This window comes from Mustela nivalis, assembly GCF_964662115.1.
Source record: "Mustela nivalis genome assembly, chromosome: 5".
NCBI classification, from domain to species: Eukaryota; Metazoa; Chordata; class Mammalia; order Carnivora; family Mustelidae; genus Mustela; species Mustela nivalis.
This window is the reverse complement of record NC_139024.1, coordinates 68,387,255-68,408,414: the sequence shown is the minus strand read 5'-3', so window position 1 is coordinate 68,408,414 and position 21,160 is coordinate 68,387,255. Positions and strand designations below refer to the sequence as shown.

Sequence of the window (21,160 nt, the reverse complement as noted above, 5' to 3'; positions counted from 1 at the left end):
TCCCTGATGAGCAGAGAGCCCAGTGCTGGACTCGATCCCAGGATCCCTGGCTCATGACCTGTGCTGAAGGCAGATGCTTAAATGCCTGAGCCACCCAGGCACTCCGGACTATATTTTTGAATACCGTTCTGGAACTAGTAGAAGAGAGTTATTCTATATTACAAAGACCTCTTACGATGTGAATCCCCAAGTCCTTCTGGGAAATGGTAAAAGATGAGTATTAGAAATGTGTGCTGACCTTAAAAGAAGGAAATAGCTACCTGCAGGTGGTTTGAGAAGCTCAGGAACATGTTTTTGGAAATTTGCAATAATGGCTTGTCCAGATTAGGTGACATTCTGAGCCAGAAAGGGCCTTGCATATTCACTGTCATTTAAGCTGTTCAACCAGCAAGATGTCAAGCACTTAAGCATGTTTTTCATGCGCACACTTAGTGTCAAGGTCATGCTGGGAGACAATTCTTGGAATAGGTGTCTCATTTCCACATGTTTGGTGAGCAGAGGAACTAATTCACTTTATTCCATTCTATCATTTTGGGAATGTTTATACAAGTGAACAGCCTTGGAAAATGGAGATAATGGCTCCGTCCAGGGCAAAAGGGAGGCATGCTTACTTGACAAGCGTAAAAGATTCAGGTTCCCTAAATGCAGGTTGCTTCTCCTATAATGTTCACTCAGTGTACTGGTGCCACCTGACCCTTTTTGTGTTGCTGTGTTATTTGGCATTCTGGGACCCAGGGCCAGAAGAAGCTAATACCCTGTTAGCACTGTGGCTGTGAGTAGCAAAGTCCATTTTCTCTGACCCAGGTATGTCCTGTCTTCTTCCAGCATCTGTGCTAAGTGTTAGCTTGCAAATAGTCTTCACAGTTCCAACGGGTCACGAGGCATCTTCCTGCTGCTCCACCTCATCTCCGGCCTGATTAAACAAAACAAAACATCAGAAAAACTCACAAGACCTTTAGAGACTCTGTGCACCCAGTTTCCTGAGTCTTGTGTATTTCTAGCAGGATACTCTAGCTTTTCTGAGGGAACCAGATATGTAGTTGGTGGAAAGCAAATAATGACCCTGTAAAGCCTTTGGGGACTTTCAGGTAAGTCGTTGCTACTTCCACACTGCTCACTTCAGTCTCTGTAAGACCAGCTCGGAGCGACCTGGGATTTAAGTCTTGAGTCCGAGGAGCTGCTTTTACTTTCCCACGTATTGCTCAACACATTCAGAAATTATCCTTCCTGTTGTTTACTAGGCTGGATTTTCATTCTTAGCTCAGTGTAGACTTCCATTTCTGAGTAGACTTCAGTTCATTTTTGAATGATGGTTCTTGCTAAGGTGACCATATTCTAATTGGTTTTTATTATGACCAGTAACTCAACAAACCATCTCTGATGAGATTTATGCTCATTTAAGATGGGGAATTTTTTTTTAACATTTTAAGTTAAGTAGGGTCTAGTCATGGGTAAGAAGTTTCTCCAAATTTAGGCTCTCCTTTTGTTAAAGGTTAATATAACACTCACTTCTGCACCTGATCCCTTTTATGTATCCTAATTCATACAGGTTTGGACTTTAGTTTGGTCCCATTAACTTATGCTTCACTTATTCTTTCTCAGTTCTACCCTCTCCCTTTTAAGCCCTTAGTAAGTTGCCCATTTGACTCTCAGGAGCTGGTCAACCTAGATACTTGCAGAAACCGAATAAATATTTGTGGAATGACTGAAAAAAAAAATTACTGGGTCTTTTTTTGAATTTCTTACCAAAGCTCTTCAGTCTAACCAGGACTTTGATTTCCCCAATAAAACATAGATCAGTAGTGGAATAATAATACTACAGTAAACATGATAGTATTGATCATAATGCCAACATTGGTTGAATGCTTACTCTAAGCCAGATACTGTGCCAGGTACTTTACATGTATTGTCTCATTTAATTCTCAGAAAATTTCTATATAATTATCCATATTTTACAGATTAAAAAAAAATTGGGCACAGAGAAGTTTTATAATTTTCCCACGGTTACACAGCAACAGAACTGAGATTCTTCTACCTTCAAAGAGCTGGGGCTATCTGCTGCATGTATTACATAGTCAAAGAAGAAAAGTCAAACTTTTACTTTTGGGTAAGGCTGACTTTAAGTCAGCCATAAAAATGATTTCTTTATCCCAGGTGGTAGAAGAGCCATCAAGAAATATACTCAAAAGCTTAGGAGATCAGAGCCAAGCCAGAAAGACCTGACCTCTGTTGAAGGCAAACCATAAATGCTCTCACCCAGCTTCTACTGTACAGATCTCCCTCTTATATTTCTTGGTATTAATTAATTTATCCTCTAACTTACCCTAAAAATATTTATTGAACCCTAACTTGGTGCAATAATCCTGCCCCCCCCCCCCAAATTGTGGCTTCGTGAAGAGAATGATTCCTTACGGAGGAAGGAGACCATCCTTATGGACCTGCTGGAGGCCAGGCATTTAGCTCAGGGAACAAAATGAAGCTTGAGGAGCTGTGAAGTGTGTGAGACACACCCTGAGGCCTCTTCCAGGGTTTTTCAAATGATTTTTAAAATTTGAGTATACTTGACACACAGTGTTACATTAGTTTCACAATGCACAATGCAGATTTGATAAGTCTATGCATCATGCTGTGTTCACCACAAGTGTGGCTGCTGTCACCATAGGATACTATTACAATACCATGGATTGTATTCCTTGGGCTGTGCCCTTTACTCTCGTGACTTATTCCATCCGCAGTTGGAATCCTGTATCTTCCACTTGCCTTCGCCCATTTTGCCCAACACTTCACCACCCTCCCCTCTGACAACCTCTCAGTTTGTTCTCTGTATTTATAGATCTGATTCTGCTTTTTGTTCATTTATTCATTTGATGTTTTCAGATACCACATTTGAATGAAATCATATGGTATTCATCTTTCTCCATCTTGACTTGTTTCATTTAGTGTCATGCCTTCTAGGTCCATCCATGTGGTCACAAATGGCACAATCTCATCCTTTTTAATGACTGCATAGTATTCCTTGGTATATATCTACCATATCTTCCTTATCCATTCACCTGTTGATGGACACCTGGGTTGCTTCCATAATTTTTGACTATTGTGAATATAATGCTCAATAACCATAGGAGAGCATATATCTTTTTGAATTAATGTTTTCCTTTTCTTTGGGTAAATACCCAGTAGTAGAATTATTTGATTGTATGGTATTTCTTTCTTTCTTTCTTTTCTTTTTTTTTTTTGAGGAACCTCCATACTGGTTTCCCCAGGGACTGCACTAGTTTACCTTCTCACCAGCAGTGCATGAGAGACGTCTTTTCTCCACATCCTCACCAACATGGGTTATTCCTTAATTCTTTGATTTTAGCTATTCTGACAGGAGTAAGGTGCTAACTCATTATGGTTTTCATTTGCATTTTCCTGATGCTTAGAGATGTTGAGCATGTTGGCACATGTATGTTGGGACCTCTTGCATTGATTGTAAGTTCCTGAGGGCAGGGTCTGTATCTGTGTCTTTCACTGCTGAATCTTATGTTCTGAGTACGCTGACACCCAAGGGATGCCGCATAAATATGGTCCAGTTGGAGCAATAGCCCTGTTTGATGTTCTTTTTTTGCCTCTTAATTATTCTCCTGGAATGTTACTTATAAGTTGTGGACTAGAATAATTGGATATATTGGTTTATTGTAAATGTTCAGATATTAGATTAAATATGGCTAAGTTTCAGTTTCTGCTCCTTTTTTGTCTTCAAATAGAAAATAGCATTGTCATTTGCCATAGCTCGTGTTCTTCGGTATTATACTTTGAAACAGCAGAGCATTCCCCCTCCTTTTTTTAATTTCCAACGTACAGAGAACAATTTCACAGAAGAACTGCTTATATATGTCTAAACTAAACTATGTAAGCAAACATACATTGTCTGCTAGATTAGGCCATATGAAATAGACAATATTTGAGGGTTTTTGACCTTCAAGTGGTTCAATTTAGTGGATTATGCTTTAAAAAATGAGACAACTGAGATGCCTGTAAAAGAGTAAACATTTCCCCATAAGCAATTTAATGGTATGTTCCAGAATGGAGACTTAACTTCTAGCTATAATGAAAGATATTTGCGTTTTTCCTTTGCCTTATTAAAATTCTTCCTCACTGGCTGGCTCTGCATTGCACACTTGCTTTCCCAGCTCTGACTGTTATGTGAGTGTGTGTTGGATAATTTATTTCATATTATTTAAGGTCTTGTGAGTATTATTAGAATGAGAGGAAACCATGAAAATTATAGGTTCTTGGTCCACTACTTTAACAAATATTTACTGAGTGCCAACAGAAACAACATTTACTGCATGAGCGAAAAACAAAAAGGCACAGTTCTTGCCTCTTTGGAATTTATTGTTTATGGTTTGTATTGTTTGTATCAAAGAGCTTTGCGAGTAAATGTACAATTACGGCTGATAGGTGCTTTGAAGGAGTGTGCATAATAGTGTTCTTGGGGAGATTGATCACGCTGGAGAGGTCTGGGCAGGTCTTTTTTGAGGAAGTGATGGCTAAGCTGAGGACGAGTGCAGCTGGTTAACTGAATGGATGAAAGGAGACCGGCGGTGGGGATAGGAAGCAACACGGTTCACTTAGGTTCACAGAGTGTTAATAGAATGTTTGCCATGTGCCATATGCCCTCCAATGCTGGGACACAGAAAATGAGATGCCACCTTTGCCTCAGTGCATAACTCACTCTTAGGGTTTCATTGTCATGTCATTTTTAAACGAGAAGAGCCACTGTGTATGTATTTGTTTTGCTTCTGTGTAGTTAGTTCCCTTTGTTTCGGATTACGTCAGCCAGGCCAGTCCTTCTCATGAAATCACACACAGTCTTCTTCTTTTATTTATTTATTTTTGTCACAGGATCAAAGCTGAACAAACGAATACACATAGTCTGCGAGATTCAAGTCCAGGAACACGCCTCCAGGCTCTACTGAAGGCGTCGACTGAAGGTGGCCCCAGAGCAGAGTTCAGGCCTGTTTCAGAGCCCATCCGCCAGTGGCACGGCTCCAGGGAGGAAGCCTGGCTGCCCCGGTACAAGGGGCCCATTGTTCCTTTATCTCCCTTTTTATAGCCATTAGCTACGATTGCTGAATTATTAACCCAGTCCTAAAAATGAATAATAAACATACTGTATGTGCCGTTGATTAATCTGCTTTCATGTGAAGTATTACTTAGGCCTGGAGTATAAACCCCTGGAGACATACATACAAGGTATCAGGGATGCAAAGAGGGAAGGAAGGAATTGTGGCAAAATGGAGCTTGCCAAAACAGAACACAGGAACGGAGCAAAGCAGCACACACCCGTGCAGGACTTTTGCCCCAGACGGTAGGGCAGGTCCTCATTTGACTGTACCCACCAAATGCACGTGCAAGGCCTGTCATCTTTATTCCCTCCAAAGGCCTAGGCCCTCTCAGCATCCTTCTGCCTGGAACTCTGGCATAACTGCCTATTCTAGAATTTACTGACTGTTGCCCTGTTTGGCTTCATACCCTGACCTTGGTGGAGAACTTGCCCCAGGGCGAGTTTTGAGCAATGCATCCTTTGCTCTTCTGTTGGACCTTGGTGAGTCACTCTACCACTCTACTGCCCTAACCAGTAGGCTTGGCTTGCTCCTGGTGCTAGGAATGACCTTCACAGAAGGATGGAAGGGGAAGCTAGTGACCCCTAGACCCATGTCTCAGTTGAGCTGTCTCATTGTTTTCTTACTTTTCACTCTGTAAGGCTTCATAAACCTCTTTTATAGGTTGGTGTTGATAAATTCTCCTATTAAGGCTATCTGGTCCTGGCTGCAAATCCTAAACACTCATTTTCTTTTTCCCCTGTTTTTTCTTATTGTAGAGTTTTGTGCTTCAGCTTTGGGGATTGATTTATTAGGGAGTAATCGTATTTCCAGGTTATAGAAGAGGATACTGAGAGATTGCATTACTCGATGGCTTGTCCAACTTGAGGGGCTGCTGTTTATCATGGAGCGATCACGTAGAAAGCAGCTATAGCTCCCAAATTTGCATTCTTAATTGAGGATGCATAATTAATAATGCACAGGTCTCTCTAATCATACTAACTAAATGGTTGAATATTAGTGGTTTGAGTTTGTCAGTTAGAAAGCTTTAGCTTTAAAGATGCTAAGAAAGTAAGTTTGAGACAACAGCGATAAGTGGCCTTTCGGAAGATGCAAAATATAGTTCTATATTCACAATCCATAAGACTTTGGAGGCTTATGAAAATTCAGCTCGTGTTCTGTCTTTAACAATTCCACGCTTTTCCTGTGAAGAACTATTATCAACCTGTTGAAGGGAGCTGTGATTTTTGCCCCAAATTTCTACGTGCATGTGGTGAATCACATTATCAGACTATCTGTCTAGCAGGTTTCTTACACTATCTCATTTCCAGATTATTCTGTAAAAAGGAATTTGTGTGAATGCCATCTTACCCATTGAATAATTGTTTCTGCTTAATTTTTTTTCTGGGAATATTATTAACAATATACTCCAGTAATGATTTAGCCCAAGATGTTCTTGTGTTATTTTGGAGCAAGTTGCTAGTGACTCACAGCACACTGGGCGTCCAAGCTATGGTTAACTGGTGGTCAAGTTAGGAAATTCTGTCCCGGTTAACTCTCCTTTTCATAGCCCAGAACACCTCTCCACTCAACTTTTTTTCTTTGGATTCGTCACGCTCACAGTGTCTGCTTGGTGTTTTCAGACCCAAAGTAGAAGCAGTGCCATGCCATAATAACTATTGTTCCCATTACGCTTCCAGCTTAGCTAAAAACAGGAAATACAGGCCATTTCGTGGAAAAGCCTGCTTTTGTGATGTTTCCAACCCAAGAGGTTTGGATCAACTTTGGTTGAATGTCTGAACTTTTGGCTTCTTACTTACAGTAAACCTTCTAACTTCAGAATTTTAGCACCATTTCTGCTTATAAGAGATGCCTTCCATATTTAGATTATGCTGACACATGCATCAGTTTACTGTTCAGTCATTTTTGTTTGGTATTAGGATGTGCTTGTAGCCAAAAAAAGGTCCATAAGAAAATTATGTGACTCATAAGGTATAAAGCATAGTAGTGGAAAGAGCCATAATTGTCAAAGTTTTGAGACTTACTGGACAGTTTGAGATGGGTCTATTAATAAAAGGCTTCATTCATTAAGTGAATATTTGATGTGAAAATTCACTATGTAAAATCAATCCAGAAACAAAAAACCCAAGTTGGTTTAAACAGCCTGCTGAGTCTTTTGGTAGGGAATATCAGACCCCACCAAAAAATAGATCTAGATCACTTCACACTATAATAATCAACCAACCGAGTTTTAGTAATCCTAGAAGTCTGGGGGAGTTTAGATTTGAAACTTCATGTAGATGGTATTTTTTTAAAAGATCTATAAAGTAAAACTCTAATTGGATAGATTAGCAGAGGAAGCCACATATGGTTATGTTTGTGTGGTTCCCAGCAAATAGGATGGTCTTGAGCCATGCACTGTGTTTTGTTTTGTTTTGTTGTTTTCCCAGTGTCAGTTGAAGGGACCTAATCTTTCTTGGTCTCTTCCACATTTTGTGACTGTGTAGATTGGCCATCATGAATTAAGTGGATTGCATTGTTTGATTGGTTGTCTTCTGACTTAGCCATCCCATGTGATTTTACAAACCATTCATTATGGTTTTTAAGCATGATAAATGGTGACATGAAGTGTCATCCCAGAATGAGTTGTTAACATTTAGTTCACTTGCCTTTGTAAGATAAGATTTGTTATATATTTTTTTCACCTTTGATTTCATATTAAAGGCAAGTCATCTCAAGGAAGGAAGATGAGAAAATAACAGTGCAGGGGATACAGAAAGTAGAGATAAGAGAAGGATGTTCCGAGGAATCCCGTCCCTTCAACTTTAACCCTTATTGAGAAAGGAGTTAAGCTCAACACTTGCTGAAGTTCTGAACTATGACTGAATAATTATTTTTTCTCTATGTCTTCTTGCTCCCATTTAGCTGGAATGTACTAGACAGGATTAGAAATGACAGCTCTTTCAGTCTTTTTATGCTTTAGACTAAAAGCAAAGTGTCAGAGTTCTTAAACGTAATCTCTCTTGATGAGATTCCAAGGCTTTGTGCAGACTCAGAAAGTGGAGACAACATCTAGCTTGCTTGCTTTCTTTTTTAAGATTTTATTTATTTATTTGACAGAGAGAGGCCACAAGTAGGCAGAGGAAGTCAGAGAGAGAGGAGGAAGCAGGCTCCCACTGAGCAGAGAGCCCCATGCGGGGCTCGATCCCAGGACCCTGAGACCATGACCTGAGGCGAAGGCAGAGGCTCAACCCACTGAGCCACCCAGGCGCCCCAACATCTAGCTTTCTTAAGAGTTTATCGAACTCTTTGTAACATACTAAAAACTGAAAATTTTGTTCATGGTTGGTTGCAATATAACCTTCTATTCCAGATCAACCCACCCTCTTTCCTAAACCTTCTTCCCAAGCAAGAAAAACAAAGTAAAAGACAGCTAATACCTGTTAAAATGCTGCATAAGCCAGACATTTTTCTATTGTGTCTGTATCACATGATATCCATTTTCCTCCTTAATTCTTGGAACAATATCACTCACCATTTAAGATCTTATATTTCAGATTTTTAAGCTCTCGCTGCATAATACTGGATGAGTTAGAAAGTCCTAATAGCGAATTTATAAAGAAAATGTTGACAGAGCTTGGACTCTCACAGCGCTGGTGGGTACCATGATTATAATAATGGTTTCCTTTAAAACACTTCCATGAAATGTTCCAAACAGTGGAATTTGTAGTTTTTCCTTTGGTCCAGAGATCAAAAACATGAACTATTTTACATTTTTAAAGTTGGGCAGCATCTGTGTTTCCACAATTTCTGTGGGAAAGCAATCCAGCCTTTCTCAGTTTTATTAAAAACCACCATCTTGGCTCCAATACGTGCCATTATAAGCAATTTCATTATGTTTCATATCTCCTTTTAGGAAGTAAGAGTCTGCCTAGTGCTCCCCCACCTCATTGCTTTCAAAGACTACATACTGTAAGTGAAAAGTGGTTTACAAAATTGAAGATGGGATCACGTAGTGGTTAAAAGAGTAAATCTGAGAGACAGAGTCTTCGAGGTCAAATACTTGCTTTACCATTTTGTAACTATGTGTCTCCGGCAAGTTATGTAACTCTAAACCTTGGTTTCCCCATCAGTAAACTGTGTATTCTAGTCATATTTTCCTCACAGAGCTTTGGTAAGGATTAAATAAGATAACAAATACAAAGTGACTGGTTCATGGCAAATTCTCAATCTGATGCCATCATCAGATGTTCTGCTTATTTTTAACACAGTTTGAAATATTTTCTACTGGTAGTTATTACCTTCCTAAGCTAATTTTATTTTGTAACAATCATGTTTTGGTGTTTCTCTTTTAGAATAAAATGAATGAAACCTGATTCATTTGTTTGACAACTCTTTATCGAGTGCCTAACCAATGCCAATTAACTAACACAACTCCTTCCCTAAAGGAACTCATATCATTTGCATAGTTGTTACATAATGCATTGGGAGTTGTCTTAATGTTGGGGGGGGGGGAAACATTTTAAGGGTTAAGCCGAATGGGTACAAAATTTTGTTCTTTGTAATTTAGAATCTGATGTTGGAATGCAACCTTATCATCTTTATCTATTATTAATGTGGACTACAAGGTTTAACTTGCAGGGAAAGGTTCATCATATTTTTTTTTTTAAGATTTTGTTTATTTGAGAGAGAGAGAGAGCACACATGCACAAGCTGGGGAAGAGGCAGAGGCAGAGGGAGAAGCAGACTCCCTGCTGAGCACGGAGCCCGATGCAGGGCTCAATCCCAGGACCCTGGGATCATAACCTAAGCCAAAGGGAAATGTTTAACCAACTGAGCCACCCATGTGCCCCAGGTTCATCATACTTTAAATAACCTAGAACCTCCAAAGACTTAATACAGAAAGATAATGTCCCGTGTTAATAGCTGTCATATTTCTTTAGAAAGTCGTTTTTGTTCACAGATAATCTCTGCTCTTCCCTATCATGTCTACTAAAGTAAAGTCTAAACAGAATTCTTATTGATAATTAAGGTATCTAAATTTTGAGTGCCTTTGAGTAAAATTAGTCAATCAGAGAAAGACAATTATCATATGCTGTCACTCATATGTGTAATATAAGAAATAGTATAGAGGATAACAGGGGAAGGGAGGGAAAACTGAGAAGAAATCAAGAGAGGGAGACAGACCACGAGGGACTCTTGACTCTGGGAAACAAACTGAGAGTTGCTGGAGAGGAGTTGGGTGGGTGGATGGAGTAACTGGGTGATGGACATTAAGGAAGGCACGTGATGTGATGAGCCCTGGGTGTTATATGCAACTGATGAATCATTGAACATTATATCAGAAACTAATTTTATACTATGTGTTGGCTAATTGAATTAAAAAAAAATAATAATAATAACTATTTTTAAATGGCAAATAACAATATGTTTTAGGATATGGTGTTATTTAGATATATATTTTTTTCTCACAATAAGAAAATTTGAGACCTTAAAAAGAGTGACTTTGTTAGCTGAGTTCTGCTTTAACCAAGTTTTATTTTATTTGTTTTTTTACTTATTTTTTCAGGGGTTACTTCCACGACTAACTTAAAGTAACTTACAAAGAAAACCAAAAAGTCAGTAGTAACATGCAATTAAGAATATAAAATTAAATTCTTAGATGTAACTGAGTAAAAGGTCTTCAAGACAAGGTGAAAACAAATACGAATACACAAGAAATAAATCAACCTATTTGCTATTGCCCTGTTTCAAATTTTGCATTTAATTTGCTGAGCCAAATCTAAATTGAACTGCCATTATTCCTGAGTAGAATGATTGTAATTCCAGAGTGTATTTAATTAAATAATACAACAAACACTTTTGGAATACCTTATTTAGTTGGTCATTACCTTGTACGTATCTGCCATTTATGTTAGAACATCTCTGTTGTTATTTCTCATCTCTCTCTGATTTGGTTTATTAATTTAATGGCAAATATTTTTGTAGTTTATTATACTCAGGGCAATGAGGGTGAGATATGGATTAGGCTTTTCCTATTTCACTGTGAATTTTACTATGTTTGCTATAGGATTTTTTTCTATTTTGATTTGTTTTGTTCTTGTAGCGATCTTTTATCAAATTAAGGAATTTCCCTTGTATTCCTAATCTGTTGAATTTTTTTCTACCAAGAATGAATGCTGACTTTTATCAAGTGATTTTTTTCCTGGACCTTTTGTGATGACCATGTGAGTTTTTCCTTTCTTTCTTCCTTTCTTTTTTTTTTTTTTCTGTGAGTATGTTGAATTTTATTAGTAGGTTCCAAATATTAAATTGTGCATTTCTGGGGCAAGCCAATCTTGGTTGTGGTGTTTAATTCTTTTTATGGACCATAGGATTTAGTTTGTTTATATTGTGTGTATGATTTTTACGACCATACTTATGGGAGACAGTGGCTTGTTCTTGGTGTATTTATTTCTTGTAAAATTCATATCAGATTTTGACGTCAACATGCTGCCCACATAAAATGAGATTGTAAATATTCCCTTCTTTCTTTTCTCTGGAAGATGTTATGTAATATCGGTATTATTTTTTCCTTGAAAGTTTTGTAGGAATCAAGGATTAAAGCTGAGCCTGGTGTTTTTTCCTTGGGAAAGAAGTTACAAGTTTAATTTTTTTCATAGATGCAGTACTATTTGGGTTTTTTTTTTCTTTCTTGTGTCAGTTTTCACTCCTGCTTCCTTCCCTTCCCTCTTCAGTCTGTGTTATTCTGAGGCTTCCCTTCTCTTTTCGTTATCTATCTCAGAAGGTTTTTTTTTTTTTTTTTTCCCCTACACCAGTAGCTGTAGGGCTTCCTCATTCTTTTAATGGCCACCTAATATTCTATAGTATGAAATTACCATATTTTATTTAATGGATCCCCTGCTGAGGAATATTTAGATTGTTTCCAAATTTTGACTGTTATAATGTAACAATCATGTAAAACACATCACTGTACATGTATCTGAGTGTATTAAGTAGAAGTATTTCTGGTTCATCTTAGTTTTTTCTCTTCTATTCCTTAGTAGTAACTAGATCCAGCATAAATAGTGGAAGAGGAATTATTGCTTATTTTCTTCTTAACATTTTAACAAGGCAGACTTAGACTTCTCTTCTATTTTCTAAATGATACTTTTTGCATTCCATTACTGCCTTGGGGTATATAATCATCTCTGCCTTCATGACTTACTACTGCGCAGAGTCGATATCCTGCAATACCCATTAATTGATTTGCACTCAATTTGTCTAAGTTTTTTCAGTGGAGGAATATCTACATAGGGTCAAAATTTTGTCCCCTTTGTCCGGCACTTTATCCTTAATGCTTGGTATAGAGTCTCGCAAGTAGTAGGTGCTTAAAAATGAATTATTCATAGACACAGTGAGATGTAATGGTTCCAAAACCGTATCCATGGGCTGAAGGACATTCATTCCTTTATTTGGTGAGTGATTTTCAGGGGTGTGGTAACCCGTGGCATGTTAAGAGTTTAATTAAGATGCAAAGCTGAATGAGATATCAGGCCTGTGTCTCACAGACCCGAAGGAACAGGCACAGAACAGGACGGTTGCAGCACAAATCACTGTTGTAACGGCACTGGGAGGCCCAGAAGAATGAGAGGGACCCTGCCTGAGAGGGATGTGGAAGGCTTTTGGAGGGAAAGATGCTTGAACTGGTTCTTAAAAGATGGTTCTGGTTCTCATGGAGAGAATGAGTAGAGTAGCATGTATAGGAGAACACTCACTACAGGTTTTAAGGTATCAGAGTTTATCAGAAAACAATGGTTTAAACAAAGTCACATTTGCTCACCAAGTAATCTGAAGGTCAGCATCAGTTGCTGGTTTTGGTTCAGTGTTTTGAGACTATCTGAAGCAAGATCTCTGTGCTTCCTTTCATATGTCCCTCATGGTTAAGTGGGGGCCACTGCAGCTCAAGCCACCATGTTCAACTTCCAGGCTGGTAATAGAAGGGAGCATCCCAGAGCAATTAGTCGAATCTTTCTCAAGAATGCAAAACTTGGGGCACCTGGGTGGCTCAGTGGGTCAAAGCCTCTGCCTTCGGCTCAGGTCATGGTCCCAGGGTCCTGGGATTGAGCCCCACATTGGGCTCTCTGCTCAGTGGGGAGCCTGCTTCCCCCCTCTCTCTCTGCCTGTCAAATAAATAAAATCTTAAAAAAAAAATAAAAGAATGCAAAACTTTTGGTGAGTGCTGTGAAATGTGCAAGCCTCATGATTCACAGACCTGTACCCCTGGTGCAAGTAATACATAATATGTTTATAAAATAATAAAAAAAGGAATGCAAAACTTTCTCTGAAGATTGAAGTTTCTGTCTCTTTGGCCAGAACTGTGTTTCATGGCACTCACTTGACTGAAAGGCAGGCTGAGAAGTGCCATCTGGGCACGTTTATGTCCCCGAAACAATCGAGGTCTATTAGGGAAGAAGGGAAAATGGATTGGGCAGACAACTCGCTGAGACCATCATCAGTGTGACATTAGATATGATTCTTAGGAAAATACTTGTAATATAAAAGGTGATTTGGACTGCTTGACTTGGGTGACCTATATATTCTCCCTAGTGGCCACAGTATCTATGGATTATAATTATGAAAAAACATGAAAGTGATATTAATGATGATTTATAGTTCAGTAATATCACTGGACTATATTTAAGGTACTTTTTATTTGAATAAAGTTACAAAGCAATCACTAACTACAATATATGTTTAATAACTATCTAGGAATCATATCTTTATAATGTTAATTTCTTTAATTTCACTCATTGATTCATTCATTACATGTTTACGGGGCACTCCTATGTGCCAGATACTGTCCTGGGAGCTTGGGATTGGGCAATGAGAAAGGTAGACCACTCTCTGTTTCCTTGGACCACAGAGTCTAGCTCGGGAGACAGGCAATAAGCAGGAGAACCAATCAACAATACGATTACAGATTACACTATAGGATACTAGGAGAGAAACAGTGACAGCCATAGAGTGAGAGGGCATGAGGGGCAAGCTGCTATTTCAGATAAGGTGGCCTGGCCAGGAGAGGCTGTCCTGCAGAGGTAACCTTTGAGTTGAAAGATGAGAATGAGCCAGAGTGTTTGTGTTGGGATAGGATGAGAGGAGCAGGTACAGAGACCAGAGGCAGGAAAGGGCCAGAAATGGGAACCTGAGGCTGGTGTGGGTATACCATGGGGGAGCAGGAGAATACCTGTGTTAAGTGAGGCAGGGGCCTTTCCATGCAGTATCCATTGGGCCACTGCATAGGAGCTATGGAAGGCCCGAGCCAGGAAGGGGGTGGTCTGGTTTGTGTTTACAAAGGGCCCCCTGACTGCCATCTGAGAAGGGCTAGAGGGAAGCCAGACGGGAGGGAGGGGGACCTGTTGGTTAGAAGGCTCTGGCCCAGCTGAGAGACTGTGATGATTTGGATAAGGCTTTCATAGGAAATGGAGCACAGGTGCCCATAGTTCAGCGGACCTAGAGCTGACAGGACTTGCTGGAAATTAGGAAAAACCTGGTTTCTAAGTAAAACACGTTTAGTTTCATGTTACCTATAAACTCTTATGGCAGCATCTTAGCTGGCTTCTTGCAATTCTCCTTAACTCAACCTTCATCCACTGAAAGGTTAATGTCTACTGGGATAAGTGGGTGTGGTTTTGGTCTTTTTTTGACTTAAAAGAAAACACAACAGGAAAGGATTTTTAACAGAATAATAATTCTAGCTTAATATTTGCCCTTGAAGATCTTGTATGTCTCCTTCATCCTAAGGGAAACACCTGCTTTTCTAACTTTCCCAGTTCACAAAAATTAATATCCAGGAAAGGAGATATAATCATCATTTTTTGTTTTAGTTAGAAGAGAGAAAAAAAGCAAAGTGTACCATCTCTCTTTAGGACTTCATTATTATTCACAGCATTTATGTGAAATATAATAACCTGAAGAAAAGAATATGATTTTTATGTAATTTTATTTGAAATAAACTTAGTCTACACCAGGGAGTCCCTCAATTTAATGGGCACATAAATTATGTGGGGGGTCTTGTGGAAATGAAGATTTTTGACTCAGTAAGCCTGGGTGGCCCCCAGACTTGGTTCTGAATTTCAACCAAGATCCCATCTGGTCTGCAAACTACTCTTGAATGGGAAGGATCTCAACTTTTCCCAGCTCTTAATCACTTATACTTAAATTTTTCAGTGTTCCAGTATCACCAGCTTGGAAAAACCAACCCAAGAGAACTTAAAACATACTTGGTAAGTAGAAGAAATAAGAATGTTTTTCCCTTCTGGAAATCTTTTCTAGATTTGCAATTCACTTTCTGTCCTTGGTTTGAAAGAGCCTGGCATTCTGATTGTTGTCTGGTATGTTCTTTACCCTGATGACTAAGAATCTAATTACATTCTAAATTGTGACTATTTCCCTAAATATTTCCAGCTGCTTTCAAGATGAACTCTATAACATCACTAGAAAAAGACTCCTTGGCCTTTTTGGGAAGCTTACAATATGATCCCAAATAGCTTTCTTTCAACATGTGATATTCAGAAGACCACAGAATTTTAGGGTACCTTTTCAAATTAACATTAATCATACATGGTTTTCTTATGAAAGCATTTCTTTCAGAATGACCTACATTTTGACAAAAAAAAAAAAAAAGCATGTATCAGTTTAGACAAGATTTTGGCGTAGGAGAGAACTTAATTCAGAAACCTTATTTGGGAATGATGAATTTTAATATTTTCTTTCAATAAAAATGGTTGCTTAGTATGCACTCTAAACTAGTTGTAAACCAAAGGGAAGGGCCTATTTAAATAATAAACTTAAGTAATAAGTTTCAAGTGCCAGAATGTTAAAATTGAAGTCAAAATTATTTCATCAAGGGGTGCCTGGGTAGCTCAGTCAGTTAAGCATCTGCCTTCAGCTCAGATCATGATCTCAGAGTCCTGGGAGGAGTCCCGTGTCCTGCTCCCTGCTCAGTGGGGAGTTTGCTGCTCCCTCTCCCTCTGCCTGCTGCTCCTCCTTCCTGTGCTCTCTCTCTTTCTGTCAAATAAATAAAATCTTTAAAAGAAAAATTAATTCATCAAAAAATGTTTTATATAAGCCACTATGTTATGAATACTCAGAATGTCATTTTTTTGGACAAAAATATGGCTTTTCAAAGTCTTATTACTCCAAAAAATATGCTAATTCAAAAAGACATCCAAGTACCTAATTATTTAAATGTTATTAAAGTTGGGATTTACAAAAAATATATTTAGACAAGTAGTATTTACTCAGCTAAAAACATGACAGCAAGATATCCCTCCTGGTATTACACTTTTATTCATCTTTTTCCAAGTTCTATTCATTTTATGCCTCTTCTACATTTTAATATTTTATTTTAAGCATAGAAAACATTATATGTAAAAATGAGTAATTTATGAAGCATATTTTCAAAGTAATTCCTGTGAACCCATCCCCTCCTTAAGAATTAGAAAAATACCAATACATTTTTATTCTTATCCAACTCTTGTTTCTTCCCCCAGAGGTGATCTCTATGCTGAATTTTTCATTAATCATCCTTTTCAAAAAAAATAGTTTTAGTGGGACACCTGGGTGGCTCAGTTGGTCAAGCATCTGCCTTTGGTTCAGGTCATGATCTCAGGGTTCTGGGATGGAACCCCATGTTGGGCTTTCTGCTCAGTGGGGAGTCTGCTTCTTCCTCTTCCCCTGTGTGCAGTTTCTCTTTCTCTCTCTTGCTCTCTCTCAAGTAAATAAATAAGATCTATAAAAAATAACTTTACTATGTAGACATATGAATTGAAATAAGATACTATTTAGTTCCTTATTTTTTGAGCTTTGTAAAAATAGTTTCATAATGCATGTATTTAGTCTTTTTCTACTTGATACTGTTTCTAAGATAATACATATTAATGTCTAGTGGTAGGTTATTCTTTTCATCATTGTGGAATATTAACTTTGAGAATGTATGAAATATCTCCACTCTTTTGGAAGTGGATATTTGGTTTCCATGTTTTTTTTTTTTTTTTATATTACTATGAAACATGCCTCCCTGAACATTCTAGTACTCCTGACGCACAAAGAGATTTTCTACCTTGTGTATATTTTGGAATGGAATAGCAAATGATCAACTTTCCAAAACAGTATCATTATTTTCCACTGTATAATTTTTATCTTCCTCTAAGCACTGTATAGAAATTTCCATTGATCCATATCTTGGCTGTTAGTTGTCTTAGTTTTTGTCAAAAAATAGGTATAATATTGTTATTTTAATTTGAAGTTACTTGACTATTGCTAGAGTTGATCATTTTTTATATGTTTATTGACCATTTGTCTTTTCCCCTCTGTGATATACTTATTCATTCTTTTGCTTACTTTTCTTAGGGTTATTTGCTTTTTTCTTGATATATTTCACTTTTCATTTAAGGACTTTATTACTTACTTATTTTTTCCCTGGTTACTTTCTAAACAGAGAATACATCTAATCTCATATTAGGTATGGGTTCTCTTTGTAGTGGCAGAGTAGCTCAGATCATATCAACATTCCATTGATAACAATTACACACACATACACACAATATACACATAATTTTATACACATACAGATGCATATGCACATGTGTTTGTGTGTGTGTATATGTGTGTATGTGTGTGTATATATATATATATATATATATATATAATCAACTATCTGAAACTACTGGAGGACGAACAAAGGTGGGCAGAAACTGGAGAAGCATTGGTACTTGGAAATAGAATAGTGCCCAGTGAGCTTTTTCATAGTTAATACTTGTCACTTGAGGGCAGCTCCAGTCAGCACTGTATTCAGGGTTACCATAATGACTGGAGAGTGAGGGTGAAAATCCCAGAAAGGAGAGAGACACAGAAGGAGAGTCCCAGATTCTGCATGTTAACTCCGTCCACATATCTGGTTGACTTATGACGTGTGCATGTGTGGTAGGAACAGCCACCCAAGACTGGAGGGATTGAACAGAGAGTTCAGCTGCTGACCACCAAATAGTTTGGAGTTTAAGTTTGCCAAGGTATCTTGTTGTGAAAACTAATAAAACATCAGTAATCTCCACAGAAATGTAGTGTATTCTGTACAGGATTCAGGTTGCAAAACAAAATGACCAAATATGAGGAAAACAGAAAGTGATACCTATACTAAAGAACAAAGATAAGCAGTGGAGAATTGCTCCAAGAAATTGGAATTAACAGACAAGATTTTAAAGCAGCTCTTACAACTATTTAGAAATGTAAAGAAAAATATGATCACAATAAGTTAGTAGAGGAAATTTCAACAGAGAAATAGAAATTCTAACAAAGAACCAAATGGAAACGTAGAAATAAAAAATATAATATCCGAAAGGAAGAAGAAAAACTCACTGGATGGATTTAAGAGCGAATTGAAGATGACAAAAAGAATCAATACATTTGAAGATACATAATAGCAATTGTTCAATCTAAATAACAAAGAGGGAGAAGATTTAAAATAAAAATGAACAAAGACTCTGTCACTTGTAGGACAATATCAAAAGGTCTAACACGAATGTAAGTGGAGTCTGAAAGGAGATAGAAAACAATGCAGAAAAGATTTGAGGAAACAATGACCTAAAAGTTCTTAAATTTGATGACAGTTATATTTGATGGTGTTGCCAAATCTTATCAGTTCTGTTGCCAGAAATCTCTATGAATGCAGCCTCTCTTCTGTCCTCATGCTCTCATTCATTTGCAGCAGCCTGCTATTTTGTCACCTGGAGACCAGCTTCTCCCAACTTTAGTGTATCATTTACATTGTCACCATAGTTATCTCTCTAAAACTAATCTTTTTCTAAATCAAAGCTAATAATGACATTATTAACTAAGACAAAATCTAAACTCCTTAGCATGACCTTTATGCTAGGACCCAATCTATCCCTCCTGTCTCAGGACAAATATCCTTGTATACCTTCATGCCAGCTCACACTGACTGGTGCCTTAGTGCCCTTACCTCTCTTTCTCTTTTCTAGTATGTCTTTGGTGAAATCCTCTTCAGTAGCACAGTCAGGGTTAGTGTTTGTTCTCCGTGTTTCCATAACACATGATAAGCATCACTATTAGATCATAAAGCTGGAGAGAAAGAGACTGCACTATATACACCTCTAATTCAGGGACTTTTCCTCTTTGTTTCTGACATACAGAGACACTTGTTGCTGACATAAATTAGGTGCCAGTTAAGTACATGTTGACTAAATAGAATATCTGGTAAAAGTTGTATTATCTATATCAGTACGTATTATGTTGGATCACAGGAAACCTCTGATATTTGACAATTTTCTGAGTATAAAAATAGCAATTTCCTATGGTTAACCTACATGCATGAGGGAGCTTATAACTGTTAATAGATTAAGGCAATTGGAGTTTTATATTCCATTTCTATTAACATTAATCAGGAAATTATACCAAATGATACCAAGAAATTGTCTGACTCAAACCACTACCTTTGGGCATGTGACATATTCTTGTGCAGAAGAAACCCTGAGAAATTACTTGCCCAAGGTTTGCAGAGCAATTAAGTGGTAGAGCATGCTGATAAATGTGAAAAGAAGAGTTTAAAAAGTCATTTCATTAATATATAATATTTAAGAAAGTACCTGTCCTCTTTTCAGTGATGATAAGTGACCCATACCTATTCCTCTTTTCTAACTTTATTTTTCTCAAAGTATTGTTATGAAAGTTTTCAGACATACAGGAAAGTTAAAAGGATTGTGCAGTGAAAGCACAAATACTAATTTTAATGAGTAAAGCTGTGAAAAATTAGTATGCCCATATTGGTATACAACCCTGAACTAGAAGATATAGTAATCTATTTTAAGGGGAGAACTAACAAGTATAGGTAAAATACAAAACTAAAAATAAAATCATGCTAATACTTTAAAACGATATACTATAGTAGAGTGGATTAATTTATAATATTTTTTATTAGTTTCTTTATCAATTGAGAAATTTCTATAAAATCAAAACAATATAGATTTAATCACTTTTAAAAATAAGTTTGAATTTGAATTCAAGATATGAGCAAGCTTTTAGCTACATATGTTCTAAGTTGGTGCTGGGCACTGGATTTGGTGCCTTAGTTTTCTCTGGGATACAGATCAAGTCAACTCTATGCCTATCTACCTTTAAAGTCAATAATTTCCCAGCTCAGTAATCCTGGCTGATTCATATTCATATAATGACCAAGTCCATAACTACAGAATGATTTATTGGGTCTTTATTTCCATTTCCTTTTGGTCTATAATCATTTCCCAAATATCTGTTGAACTCCTACTATATAACAAGCATCATACTAGGGTTATAGAAGCAAATTAAATAGATAGAGCCCTAATATTCATGGTACTTAGCATTTAGGAAGGCAAGCAGACTTGAAACAATTTTATAAGTTACTAACCAAAGAATTTATTACAATTTTGATAAATCCCATCAGCTATCATTAGCAGTCATTGTGGGTCAGTGGAAATATAAGCACATCCTAAGGCTAGAGTTAAAATCTGTTCCTGTAATCCTCTCACCTGTGTGTTGAATCTCTAACATGCCAAGATTCTGATTCTGAGATGGCAATTAAAAAGCAATAATAAAACTTTTTTGACTTTTTTTTTTTTTTTTTTTTTTTAGTTTAGAGAAAAATACAGTTTTGTCAAACAAAACTCTTTTTAAGAATTTGTCAAACAGAAGTGTAAAGTAGAAATTGACCAACATTTCTATCTGTGCACAGATCAGTAATCATCCTAAAATTCCCTTCTGGTGCATTTCTTTGGACTATCTCAGAACGGATAGCCTAACCACATCCCCTCTTGCAGGTGAGCACCATGAGGTCTCCCAAGCCCTCATATCTGTGTCCTTTCATAAGCTTTTGAAAACTGTCCAGCTGAGAGTGAGCTATGAGAGCTGGTCAGGGAGTGTACCTCCTGGGGTGTGGGTGGGGATTGGGGTAAAGAGAGCTATAAAACAGGATAAGGTTGTCTTAAATTTCATCACTCCAGGTGGATCTCTCTTCTAATTATAGCTTCCTTTCCTCT

General features: G+C 37.5%; 1 long non-coding RNA gene across 5 annotated transcripts in view; it reads left to right on the top strand.

Moving 5' to 3' along the window:
• LOC309865227 overlaps positions 1-21,160 on the top strand; it is a 230,850-nt gene that overhangs the window by 24,406 nt on the left and 185,284 nt on the right. For 4 of the 5 annotated variants that reach the window (XR_014311985.1, XR_014311986.1, XR_014311987.1 and 1 more), the window contains exon 3: positions 15,300-15,355. This is a non-coding gene — a long non-coding RNA (uncharacterized lncRNA). Of the gene's footprint in view, positions 1-15,299; positions 15,360-21,160 lie in introns of all 5 variants that reach the window. The other variant, XR_014311989.1, reaches the window with a different exon arrangement.